Source organism: Bombina bombina, chromosome 4, assembly GCF_027579735.1.
Source record: "Bombina bombina isolate aBomBom1 chromosome 4, aBomBom1.pri, whole genome shotgun sequence".
In the NCBI taxonomy this organism is placed as follows: domain Eukaryota; kingdom Metazoa; phylum Chordata; class Amphibia; order Anura; family Bombinatoridae; genus Bombina; species Bombina bombina.
Genome location: NC_069502.1, coordinates 1,037,943,567 through 1,037,957,520, shown reverse-complemented (window position 1 = coordinate 1,037,957,520; position 13,954 = coordinate 1,037,943,567). Strand labels below are relative to the sequence as shown.

Genomic DNA, 13,954 nt, shown 5'->3' with positions numbered 1-13,954 from the left:
AATTTCCCTACCCTATTCTAAATTAAAAAGTTCAAAGCTCTTTTACCTTACCAGCCCTTAAAAGGGCCTTTTGCGGGGCATGCCCCAAATAATTCAGCTCTTTTGCCTGTAAAAGAAAAATACAACCCCCCAACATTAAAACCCACCACCCACATACCCCTAATCTAACCCAAACCCCCCTTAAAAAACCTAACACTACCCCCCTGAAGATCATCCTACCTTGAGTCGTCTTCACTCAGCCGAGCCACTGATGGAACCGAAGAGGAGATCCGGGAACCGAAGAGGAGATCCGGAGCGGAAGAAGTCATCATCCAAGGGGCGCTGAAGAAATCTTCCATCCGATGAAGTCATCATCCAAGCGGCGCTGAAGAAATCTTCCATCCGATGAAGTCATCTTCCAAGCGGCGTCTTCAATCTTCATCCATCCGGAGCGGAGCGGAGCCATCTTTAGACGAGCCAACGCGGAGCCATCCTCTTCTTCCCGACGACTACCGACGAATGGATATTCCTTTAAGGGACGTCATCCAAGATGGCATCCCTTCAATTTCGATTGGCTGATAGGATTCTATCAGCCAATCGGAATTAAGGTAGGAAAAATCTGATTGGCTGATTGAATCAGCCAATCAGATTGAAGTTCAATCCGATTGGCTGATCCAATCAGCCAATCAGATTGAGCTTGCATTCTATTGGCTGTTCCAATCAGCCAATAGAATGCAAGCTCAATCTGATTGGCTGATTGGATCAGCCAATCGGATTGAACTTCAATCAGCCAATCAGATTTTTCCTACCTTAATTCCGATTGGCTGATAGAATCCTATCAGCCAATCTGAATTGAAGGGACACCATCTTGGATGACGTCCCTTAAAGGAATATCCATTCGTCGGTAGTCGTCGGGAAGAAGAGGATGGCTCCGCGTCGGCTCGTCTGAAGATGGCTCCGCTCCGGATGGATGAAGATTGAAGACGCCACTTGGAAGATGACATCGCCCGGATGGAAGACTTCTTCAGCGCCGCCTGGATGATGACTTCATCGGATGGAAGATTTCTTCAGCGCCCCTTGGATGATGACTTCTGCCGCTCCGGATCTCCTCTTCGGTTCCATCGGTGGCTCGGCTGAGTGAAGGCGACTCAAGGTAGGATGATCTTCAGGGGGGTAGTGTTAGGTTTTTTTAAGGGGGTTTGGGTTAGATTAGGGGTATGTGGGTGGTGGGTTTTAATGTTGGGGGGGGTTGTATTTTTCTTTTACAGGCAAAAGAGCTGAATTCTTTGGGGCATGCCCCGCAAAAGGCCCTTTTAAGGGCTGGTAAGGTAAAAGAGCTTTGAACTTTTTAATTTAGAATAGGGTAGGGAATTTTTTATTTTGGGGGGTTTGATATTTTATTAGGGGGCTTAGATTAGGTGTAAATAGCTTAAAATTGTTGTAATATTTTTTAAATGTTTGTAACTTATTTTTTTTATTTTTTGTAACTTAGCTTTTTTTATTTTTTGTACTTTAGTTAGTTTTTTTAATTGTATTTAATTGTAGTTATTTGTAGGTAATTTATTTAATTAATTTAATGATAGTGTAGTGTTAGGTTTAATTGTAACTTAGGTTAGGATTTATTTTACAGGTAATTTGGTATTTCTTTTAGCTAGGTAGTTATTAAATAGTTAATAACTATTTAATAACTATTCTAAAAAGCTAAAATAAATACCAAGTTACCTGTAAAATAAATATAAATCCTAAAATAGCTACAATGTAATTATTAATTACATTGTAGCTATCTTAGGGTTTATTTTACAGGTAAGTATTTAGTTTTAAATAGGAATAATTTATTAAAGTATAGTGTAGTGTTAGGTGTAATTGTAACTTAGGTTAGTTTTTATTTTACAGGTTAATTTCTCTTTATTTTAGCTAGGTAGCTATTAAATAGTTAATAACTATTTAATAGCTATTGTACCTAGTTAAAATAAATTGAAAGATGCCTGTAAAATAAAAATAATTCCTAAGATAGCTACAATATAATTATTATTTATATTGTAGCTATATTAGGGTTTATTTTAAAGGTAAGTATTTAGTTTTAAATAGGATTAATTTATTTAATAAGATAAATATTATTTAGATTTATTTAATTAATTTTTAAGTTAGGGGGGTGTTAGGGTTAGGGTTAGACTTAGGTTTAGGGGTTAATAATTTTATTACAGTGGCGGTGGTGTAGTGGGGGGCAGGATAGGGGTTAATACATTTATTATAGGTGGCAACGGTATGGGGGGGCAGGATAGGGGTTAATATGTATCATGTAGGTGGCGGCGGGTCTGGGAGTGGCGGTTTAGGGGTTAATACATATATTATAGTTGCGGCGGTTTAGGGGTTAATCAGTTTATTATAGTGGCGGTGGGCTCCGGGAGCGGCGGTTTAGGGGTTAATCAGTTTATTATAGTGGCGGTGGGCTCCGGGAGCGGCGGTTTAGGTGGTAATAACTTTATTTCGTTGCGGCGGTGTAGGGGGGGCAGATTAGGGTTGTTTAGACTCGGGGTACATGTTAGGGTGTTAGGTGTAGACAGCTCCCATATGAATCAATGGGATGTCGGGCAGCAGCGAACATGAACATTCGCTATGGTCAGACTCCCATTGATTTCTATGGGATCCGCCGCCTCCAGGGCGGCGGATTGAAAACCAGATACGCTGGGCCGGAAAAGTGCCGAGCGTACCTGCTAGTTTTTTGATAACTAGCAAAAGTAGTCAGATTGTGCCGCACTTGTGTGCGGAACATCTGTAGTGACGTAAGAATCGATCTGTGTCGGACTGAGCCCGGCGGATCGAAGCTTACGTCACTAAATTCTACTTTTGCCGGTATCTAGGGCTTGATAACTTAGGCCAATCAGCCTCGCCACAAATACGCTGCGGAATTCCAGCGTATTTGAGGTTGACGACTTGATAACTAGGCCCCAGTGAGTCCATGGCCCACCCTGTATTCAGATAGTTTCTTTTTATATAAACCTCAGGCACCTCTGCACCTTGTGTTTCTTCCTTTCTCTCCTTTCCCTTTGGTCAAATGACTGGGGGATTGTAGGTAGGGGAGTGATATTTAACAGCTTTGCTGTGGTGCTCTTTGCCTCCTCCTGCTGGCCAGGAGTGATATTCCCAATAGTAATTGATGATGATCTGTGGACTCACCATGTCAAGAAAGAAATAAATTCATCAGGTAAGCATAAATTTAGTTTTTTCAGAGGGGTAGCTTAACCCATTTTGACAATGTGTGCATGCTGCAGCCCCTGTCCAAACTCACTCAGTGTAAGAAAAGTAAAAGAAAACAAGCAGAAAACATAAAATAGTTGTACCAAAACCGAAAAATCATCCTATATGCAATTTTCACAAAACACTCTTTCCTTTCAAACGAGGATATTTTGATGCAGTTCTATGGTAAGGGTGTAATAAAGGGCTCTTAAAAATCACCAGAACCCTCAAAAGAGAACCAATGTGAGGTATTTGTCATTTTTATGACAATCCGCTGGCAGGAGGTTAGACACAAGACCACTCATTTGGAAGCTGAGGATAGCTGCTTTCAAAAAAGGTGTCTAAAGTTTCTCTATATTGTGGGGCCGAATTATCAAGACCTAAATGGAGCTTGATGCCCCTGTTTCCGTGCGAGCCTTCAGGCTGCTCCATAACTTGTCCGCTGGCTCTGAGGCTGAGGACATCAATCTGCACGATCCTATACGATCGGGGTGATTGACACCCCCTGCTAGCAGCTAATCTGTAGGGGGTGGCATTGCATAAGCAGTTCACAAGAACTGCTTGTGCAATGATAAATGCCGACAGTGTATGCTGTCGGCATTTATCGATGTGCGGCGGACATGTATAATGTATAATGTCCGTCCGCACTTTAATAAATCAACCCCATTGTCTCTATCTGTGGGCCTAATGCAGTTCAATAAATATTTTTGATCAGATAACGGATGTGACAACTCTATAATTTTGTGCCTTGTGAAACTCTGGGTGCTCCCTGCTATCTTACTTTATTTTCACCTATGTGTTTTGGGGGGACGACATAACAGATACCCCTGATGCTGTTCCATATGCCTACAGTGACATCTGGTGATTACTGTTGCCATATTGCATGCAATGGTTATGCAATCCCGCATTAGAAAAAGGGACATCTCTTTTAAAAGGGGAGCCACTTGGACATTGTAGTGCTTAACTTGAAATTATATTACCCCTTTTAAATTCTATAGCACCGTATAAATCAACTATCAGACAAGTGATTTCAATTTCCATGACTGAAATAACCTGTTTAGTAAAGTCTGCTACCAAAAGGGGCATAAAGCTCCTACTTTACAAATAAACATCCCCTTGGTGTGAGGGGTATTATGTTTGTTTGTTGTATGCTGTCTTTAAAAGTCCAACATAAAGGATCAATCCATCTCAAGTTGTCCAATAATTGTCAAGTTGGTTGCTTGACCATTTTTAATTTTCCTAATTTTTGTTTTTGAGTGATTACCTCTATGTATTGGTATTGCAAAACCACCTGTTTTAATGCCATCTTTGTGTCATGATGCACAACAAATTTTGGTTATACAGATGCTTACGGAAACCTCAATATCTCTGGTCCTAGCTCCTTTGAACTAAGACTGATGTCTAGAGCCCTTTACAAGGTACATGAACATACTGTATATAAACATTTTGCACATTCTTGTTCCATAGACTTAGAACTTAAAAGGACATGAAACACAATTTTTTTTCTTTCATGATTTAGAAAGAGCGAGCAATTTTAAACAACTTTCCAATTTACTTCTATTATCTAATCAGCAGCTACGGAGCCTATTTAGATATCCTTTGTTTAAAAGCATATCTAAATAGGCTCCGTAGCTGCTGATTGGTGGCTGCATATAGGTGCCTGGTGTGATTGGCTCACCCATGTGTATTGCTATTTCTTCAACAAGGGATATCTAAAGAATGAAGCAAATTAAAAAATAAAAGTAAATCGGAATGTTGTTAAAAATTATCGCCTAGATTTAGAGTTTTGCATTAGAAGGGGTGCGTTAGCTACGCGTGTTTTTTTTCCCCCCGCACCTTTTAAACAACGCTGGTATTTAGAGTTCTCAGAAGGGCTGAAGGCTCCAAAAAGGGAGCGTACAGGCATATTTACCGCCACTGCAACTCTCAATACCAGCATTGCTTACGGACGCGGCAAGCTTCAAAAACGTGCTCGTGCACGATTCCCCCATAGGAAACAATGGGGCAATTTGAGTTTGAAAAAAACCTGCAAAAAAAGCAGCGTTCAGCTCCTAACGCAGCCCCATTGTTTCCTATGGGGAAACACTTCCTAAGTCTGCACCTAACACCCTAACATGTACCGGAGTCTAAACACCCCTAACCTTACACTTATTAACCCCTAATCTGCGGGCCCCGCTATCGCTGACCCCTTTATATTATTTTTAACCCCTAATCTGCCACTCCGTACACCGCCGCAACCTACATTATCCCTATGTACCCCTAATCTGCTGCCCCTAACACCGCCGACCCCTATATTATATTTATTAACCCCTAATCTGCCGCCCCCACTGTCGCCGTCACCTGCCTACAATTATTAACCCCTAATCTGCCGACGGGCCTCACCGCTACTCTAATAAATGTATTAACCCCTAAAGCTAAGTCTAACCCTAACACTAACACCCCCCTAAGTTAAATATAATTTAAATCTAACGAAATAAAATAAATCTTATTAAATAAATTAATCCTAATTCAAGCTAAATACTTACCTGTAAAATAAACCCTAATATAGCTACAATATAAATAATAATTACATTGTAGCTATTTTAGGATTAATGTTTATTTTACAGGCAACTTTGTATTTATTTTAACCAGGTACAATATCTATTAAATAGTTAATAATGATTTAATAGTTACCTAGTTAAAATAATTACAAAATTACCTGTAAAATAAATCCTAACCTAAGTTACAATTAAACCTAACACTACACTATAATTAAATTAATTAAATAAACTACCTACAATTATCTACAATTAAATCAACTAAACTAAATTACAAAAACAAACAAACACTAAATTACAAAAAAAACAAACACTAAATTACAATTACAAAATTTAGTGTTTTTTTTTTTGTAATTTAGTGTTTGTTTGTTTTTTGTAATTTAGTTTAGTTGATTTAATTGTAGATAATTGTAGGTAGTTTATTTAATTTATTTATTGATAGTGTAGTGTTAGGTTTAATTGTAACTTAGGTTAGGATTTATTTTACAGGTAATTTTGTAATTATTTTAACTAGGTAGCTATTAAATAGTTATTAACTATTTAATAGCTATTGTACCTAGTTACAAAGTTGCCTGTAAAATAAATATTAATCCTAAAATAGCTACAATATAATTATTTGTTATAATGTAGCTATATTAGGGTTTATTTTACAGGTAAGTATTTAGTTTTAAATAGGATTAATTTATTTAATAAGATTTATTTTATTTCGTTAGATTTAAATTATATTTAATTTAGGGGGGTGTTAGTGTTAGGGTTAGACTTAGCTTTAGGGGTTAATACATTTATTAGAGTAGCGGTGAGGTCCGGTCGGCAGATTAGGGGTTAATACTTGAAGTTAGGTGTCGGCGATGTTAGGGAGGGCAGATTAGGGGTTAATAAAATTTATTATAGGGTTTTTGAGGCGGGAGTGAGGCGGTTTAGGGGTTAATACATTTATTATAGTAGCGGCGAGGACCGGTCGGCAGATTAGGGGTTAAAAAGTGTAGGTAGGTAGCGGCGACGTTGGGAGGGGCAGATTAGGGGGTAATAAATATTATGTAGGGGTCGGCGATGTTAGGGGCAGCAGATTAGGGGTACATAGGGATAATGTAGGTTGCGGCGGTGTGCGGTCGGCAGATTAGGGGTTAAAAAAATGTAATAGAGTGGCGGCGATGTGGGGGGGCCTCGGTTTAGGGGTGCATAGGTAGTTTATGGGTGTTAGTGTACTTTAGAGCACAGTAGTTAAGAGCTTTATGAACCGGCGTTAGCCCATAAAGCTCTTAACTCCTGACTTTTTTCTGCGGCTGGAGTTTTGTCATTAGAGTTCTAACGCTCACTTCAGCCAAGACTCTAAATACCAGCATTAGAAAGATCCCATTGAAAAGATAGGATACGCAATTGACGTAAGGGGATCTGCAGTATGGAAAAGTCACGGCTGGAAAGTGAGCGTTAGACCCTTACCTACAAGACTCTAAATACCAGCGGTAGGCCAAAACCAGCGTTAGGACCCCCTAACGCTGGTTTTGATGGCTAACGGAGAACTCTAAATCTAGGCGTATATTCTCTATCTGAATCATAAAATAAAAAAATTGGGTTTAATATCGCTTGTCGCTCGTCCTGAATCCAGTGAACTCTTGCTGCATGTCGAATTTATGTTCGTTTTTTTTACTTTTTCTGACTGTATGAATATATTTATGTTGTGTTTAGTGCACTTTTTTTCAAGGCACTATGCATATATGTATATTTTGAATTCTTGCACATGCTTAGTAGGAGCTGGTGCCTCAAAAACGGCTAGATTACGAGTCTTGCGTTAGCCTTAAAAAAGCAGCGTTGAGAGGTCCCAATGCTGCTTTTTAACGCCCGCTCGTATTACGAGTCAGGCAGGTACAGGTGTACCGCTCACTTTTTTTCCACGACTCGAGCTTACCGCAAATCCCCTTACGTAAATTGCGTATCCTATCTTTTCAATGGGACTTGCCTAACGCCGGTATTACGAGTCTTGGAATAAGTGAGCGGTAGACCCTCTCCTGTCAAGACTCCTACCCCATTTAAAAGTCAGTAGTTAAGAGTTTTATGGGCTAACGCCGTAACATAAAACTCTTAACTAAAGTGCTAAAACCCCCTAAACTGAGCCCCCCTACATCGGAAACACTTAAATTAAAAGTTTAACCCCTAATCTGCCGACCGGACAGCGCCGCCACTTTAATAAATATATTAACCCCTAAGTTACATTGTAGCTATCTTAGGGTTTATTTTATAGGTAAGTATTTAGTTTTAAATAGGAATAATTTATTTAATTGTAGTTATTTTATTTAGATTTATTTAAATTATATTTAAATTAGGGGGGTGTTAGGGTTAGGGTTAGACTTAGGTTTAGGGGTTAATAATTTTATTATAGTGGCGGCGACGTTGGCGGCGGCAGATTAGGGGTTAATACATTTAATATAGTTGCGGCGACGTTGTGGGGGCAGATTAGGGGTTAATAAATATAATGTAGGGTTCGGCGATGTTGTGGGGGCAGATTAGGGGTTAATAAATATAATGTAGGGTTCGGCGACGTTGGGGGCGGCAGATTAGGGGTTAATACATATAATGTAGGTGGCGGCGGTGTCCGGAGCGGCAGAGTAGGGGTTAATAATTATAATGTAGGTGGCGACGATGTCGGGGACATCAGATTAGGGGTTAATAAGTGTAAGATTAGGGGTGTTTAGACTCTTGGTTCATGTTAGGGTGTTAGGTGTAGACATAAAATTCCTTTCCCCACAGGAATCAATGGGGCTGCGTTAGGAGCTGAACACTGCTTTTTTGCAGGTGTTAGGTTTTTTTTCAGCCGGCTCAGCCCCATTGTTTCCTATGGGGAAATCGTGCACGAGCACGTTTAGCCAGGTCACCGCTACCGTAAGCAGCACTGGTATTACAGTGAGATGTGGAGCTAAATTTTGCTCTCCGCTCACTTTTTTGAGGCTAACGCCGGGTTTAAGAAACCCGTAATACCAGCGTTGTCTTAAGGGAGCGTTGAAATAAAAATGCTCGTTAGCAACGCACCCCTGTTACCACAAAACTCGTAATCTCGGTGAAAGTGTGTAAATAAAAAGACTGTGCACTGTTATATAATGGAAATTAATTAGAAAGTTGTTTAAAATGGTGTGCACTATCTGGATCATGAAAGTTTAATCTTGACTTTATTGTTCCTTTAACCAAATAGTCAAGCTTACCAGAATGTATATCAAGGGTGGGCTCACATTCCTTAAAAGGAAATTTTGCACTAGATTTTTCTTTGCATAAATGTTTCCGAGATGATCCATTTATATAGCCTATACACCTTTTTTTTTTTTTTTTTTTTTTTTAAGTGTATAGTTTTGCTTATGTTTAAATAAGTTTGCACTGATTGTCAGACTCCTAACCAAGCCCCAAAGTTTTAGGAGAATACTGATGTATACCTACTCCAGCTTGCACTTGTTTGTGTAAAGAGTCTTTTTATGTGCAGTGGTAGGGGGAGTGTCTGCTTTTTGTACTATAGAACCACTTGCAGTGAGTGTTTCAACTAATCTTTTCAACAGTGCTAAACTAGGAGCTTCTAAGTCAGTTTTTAAACGTTTTTATACTGGATTTTTATATCAGTTCAATTCTTTATAGTAGTGTCTATTACATGCAGTTAAATAAAAATTTGTGTATACTGTCCCTTTAACACCCTTCATCAGAGTATGAGCAGGAGAGGACAGAAAACAAGCTGAAAAAGTGTTAGGTACATAACATAAGTAGTAATAAAAGATACATACAAAACTGGCAGTCCACAGGAAAATCATGATGGAATATTGAAAAGATGGCAATAAATGAATTTGACAGTTTCTTTGAGGGTTACAGATCACAAGCAGATAACCAAATATGAAACTCACCCTTAATATCAGGTGACCAGGGTGAGGAACCTTCTACATAGCCGTTAAATGATGAGGTTAATGGGAGAGTTTCCAAACAGCCTCTGAAATAAGAGTAAAAGCAGGAAAGGTCAACGAGACTTAGACCTCCTGAAAATCACGCAAAGGCAGTTTGTCAACTGTAGTTGGATGGCAAAGGGGACCATAGACAAGGAGTTTGACTGGACTCAGCAACAAGAATGGCAACTGTGAGCTGGAACGGGGCAGCTAAGAAGACAGAGTTCACGCAAAAAAAGAATGCACGGACACTGAAAAAAGGCAGAGGTAAGGTAAAGAGAACAGAACAATACTGAAATACAGCAAGTAATTACATGGTGGGGTAAACTCATTTACGCCAAAGGCTATTTTGTTCTTCAGTTTGGGGATATGTATTGCATACACCTGAACTATTTATTATTGAGAAGGGCAGAATATATTCCTACAACATGTTGAGTGGGCTTAATAATAGAAAAAAAACAGATACTACATGTTAATAAATAAAAGCTTTATGCAACGGAACCTAAGTCTAGTTAAACAGTCACTGCATGTATAACAGAGCTTGTTTAAGTTCTGTAGAATGTAGGTGCACACTGGGCTGAGAATTATGTGGTCATTTATCAAATAAACTATATTTCGTTTTTTTTTACACTTTTACATCAAAGTTCCATGGCCACTAAATCCAAATCAATGACCAAGAAGAACAAATGGTTCACAAGACTCTAAGGTCCTGATGATCGAATCCTCTCTGCTCTCATAAGATTATCTAAGAAGACTTATCAGTGTGGGACATTTTAGCTTTTTAGCTGTGTATCTAACTATGCAGAGTTCTAGATATGAAGAAAAGACCAAAAGAGAAGACAATAGAAGTGAGAGAATTATTATGGCACACACTTCAACTCAAACAAACTACAATATTACTTAATATTATATTAACTGAACCAATTCCAGAAGAAACCAATAAAATAATAATACAACTTTTTACTAACAAAAATTAAAATTAAACAACCTGATTTAAAAAACATGATGATTAAAAACATCAAAAGATGTTAATACTATCACATCTCTAAAGTCACATTAACAACATCAATAGAGTCTACAACCTTGATAGCACTATAAAAACAAATGTACTGTATGTATATCTCTGGAAAGATGATTTGTATGCAATTACTTCAAAGAGCTCTAAATAAATTGGGGCAATCAGGGGGCTTAACGCTGTATATATTGCTATGGGACACAGTAAAACAGCTTTAAAACAATAACCAGCTCTGCGCTCTTGAGTCACTAAGGGTATTTTCCTGTGATATGTTGTTTAGAAGTAAAATATATGATTTGGTGTTTGTTTATTAAAGGGACAGTTGATGCCAGAATTGTTATTGTTTAAAAAGATAGATAATCCCTTTATTACCCATTCCCCAGTTTTGCATAGCCAACAATTATATTAATATACTTTTTACCTCTGTGATTACCTTCTATCTAAGCCTCTGCAGACTGCCCCCTTATTTCAGTTCTTTTGACAGACTTGCATTGGATTTCATAGGCGGAAGATTCGCGCCTGATGCCCATGTGATCTGGGAACAAGCTAACTGCTCGCAGAAGCTATAGTAGCGCTGGGTAAATGATATTCAAGCACGGCGGAGTAAGTGCTGACAAGCATACAAGCCGATGGTCCCTACTGCCTGCATCTGATCTATGCTCAGAGGTGCTCTCGATCTCTCCCCCCTCTCACTGATGATGCTTGGCGATACTTTTGGGCCTACTTGGTCAACCAAATGGGGCTGAAATAGGAAGATCTGCTGTAACCCATCACTCTAAAAAGTGTTTTCATGGGCCTTCTAAATGGGGAAAAAAAGATCATGCAAAGGCTTTGCATGACATAACTTACTAAAGATCAAGAAAGCTTTCCCATATGAAGTTGGTAACTGGTAACTTCTGTAGAGTGAACTGGGGACATATTCTTATATTTTCTTTCCATATTTTAATATACAATCTGACTGATATTCTTATATAAATTGATTTTTCCATAATCTCTCAACATGTGGGCTCTCTTGAAATTCAAGGAAGGAAAGAAAAGAAGGAAAGAAACTAAAAAATCTAAAAATTCTAAAGGACGCTTCAAAACATCTTACAACTAACAAGTAATTGTAAATAGACTTACAAATGTGGATAGATAACTCAAATCTGTGAGAGAGAAAATTGGCCAACTGAGCCCATTCGTAATCAGAAAAATATATTCATACACTAAAGTTTATTAAGTAAATAATATATTAACCACACATACATGAGCAAAGGCTGAGAACTAAAAACACTACACCCAGGTTGAACTGAAGTTCTAAATTAATCTAGATTCAAATGTTTAAGATATCTGGCAGCATAAGTATAAATATAGGCTAAGCCCTTACAATCCGAGGGCTAAATTACAATTAATTTTAACAAGTATAATAATATGCTGCTGCAAGTGTCAGAACAACGATGGTGAGCAGTAGTGATGTCGCGAACCTAACATTTTCGGTTCGCGAACGGCGGACTCGAACTTCCGGTATTGTTCGCGAACGCGCGAACCGCCATTGACTTCAATAGGCAGGCGAACTTTAAAACCTACAAGGACTCTTTCTGGCCACAATAGTGATGGAAAAGTTGTTTCAAGGGATTAAACTGCTAAGAATAGTACTACTTAACACAACCTAGTTACCATGGGTCCCAGACTGCATGTTTTATTGTTATACTTTGTCAGGGTAATCAGGCAGGCCATATAGACCTCCCCCGATAGGGGGAGTAACAGGGATTAAACTGCTAAGAATAGTACTACTTAACGCAACCTAGTTACCATGGGTCCCAGACCGCATGTTTTATTATTATACTTTGTCAGGGTAATTAGATATCTATCAAATCTATCTATTTATCTTCTATCGATTCTATCTAACTATCAATCTATGTATATCTATCTATCAAATCTATCTATCTCGTGGCCGGACTGTTTTGTGACAACCACTTGTGTTTCGGCCAAATTTGAAGTAGGAGGACAGACCAAGCATCTTCTTCCATCTCCCTGTTCCAAAAATGCAGGCCATATAGACCTCCCCCGATAGGGGGAGTAACAGGTAGTAAACTGCTAAGAATAGTACTACTTAACACACCACGGGTCCCAGACCGCATGTCTTATTGTTATACTCTGTCAGGGAAATTATATATTTATCAAATCTATCTATTTATCTATCTAACTATCAATCGTATCTATCAACTATATATTGCATCTATTGATCTATGTAATTCGTATCTATCAAATGTATATTGCATCTTTTGATCTATGTAATTCGTATCTATCAAATGGATATTGCATCGATTGATCTATGTAATTCGTATCTATCAAATGTATATTGCATCTATTGATCTATCTAATTTGTATCTATCATATGTATATTGCATCTATTGATCTATTTAATCTATGTATCTATCTATCAAATCTATCTATCTCGTGGTTGTGCAAATGGACTGTTTGCGGTTGTTTGCGGTGCGTTACATGGGGAGTTTGGTCTGTCACTGTGAAGCGGGTGTAACCCTTACACTACCTGATCGATACAACATCATACCTGATGTTTTAAAGCACGTTATTCCAAACAATTTAGGAATGTTAGGTGATTTAGGCCCTTTATGGGTTAAAACCAGACTCTGCATCAACTATGTAATTTTCCGTGGGAGTTTTGCCATGGATCTTCCTCCGGCATGCCACAGTCCAGGTGTTAGTCCCCTTGAAACAACTTTTCCATCACTATTGTGGCCAGAAAGAGTCCTTGTGGGTTTTAAAGTTCGCCTGCCTATTGAAGTCAATGGCGGTTCGCCCGTTCGCCGTTCGCTGCGCTAGCATTTGCGGAAGTTCTGTCCGCCGTTCGTGAACCGAAATTTTTAGGTTTGCGACATCACTACATGTTAATAAATAAAAGCTTTATGCAACGGAACCTAAGTCTAGTTAAACAGTCACTGCATGTATAAACAGAGCTGTTTAAGTTCTGTAGAATGTAGGTGCACACTGGGCTGAGAATTATGTGGTCATTTATCAAATAAACTATATTTCGTTTTTTTTACACTTTTACATCAAAGTTCCATGGCCACTAAATCCAAATCAATGACCAAGAAGAACAAATGGTTCACAAGACTCTAAGGTCCTGATGATCGAATCCTCTCTGCTCTCATAGAGTTATCTAAGAAGACTTATCAGTGTGGACATTTTAGCTTTTTAGCTGTGATCTAACTATGCAGAGTTCTAGATATGAAGAAAAGACCAAAAGAGAAGACAATAGAAGTGAGAGAATT

General features: G+C 38.6%; 1 long non-coding RNA gene across 2 annotated transcripts in view; it reads right to left on the bottom strand.

Moving 5' to 3' along the window:
• The window catches only part of LOC128657748 (uncharacterized), a 115,357-nt gene that overhangs the window by 77,907 nt on the left and 23,496 nt on the right, over window positions 1-13,954 (bottom strand). For both annotated transcript variants that reach the window (XR_008402123.1, XR_008402122.1), the window contains exon 2: window positions 9,629-9,711. This is a non-coding gene — a long non-coding RNA (uncharacterized LOC128657748). The remainder of the gene's footprint in view (window positions 1-9,628; window positions 9,712-13,954) is intronic.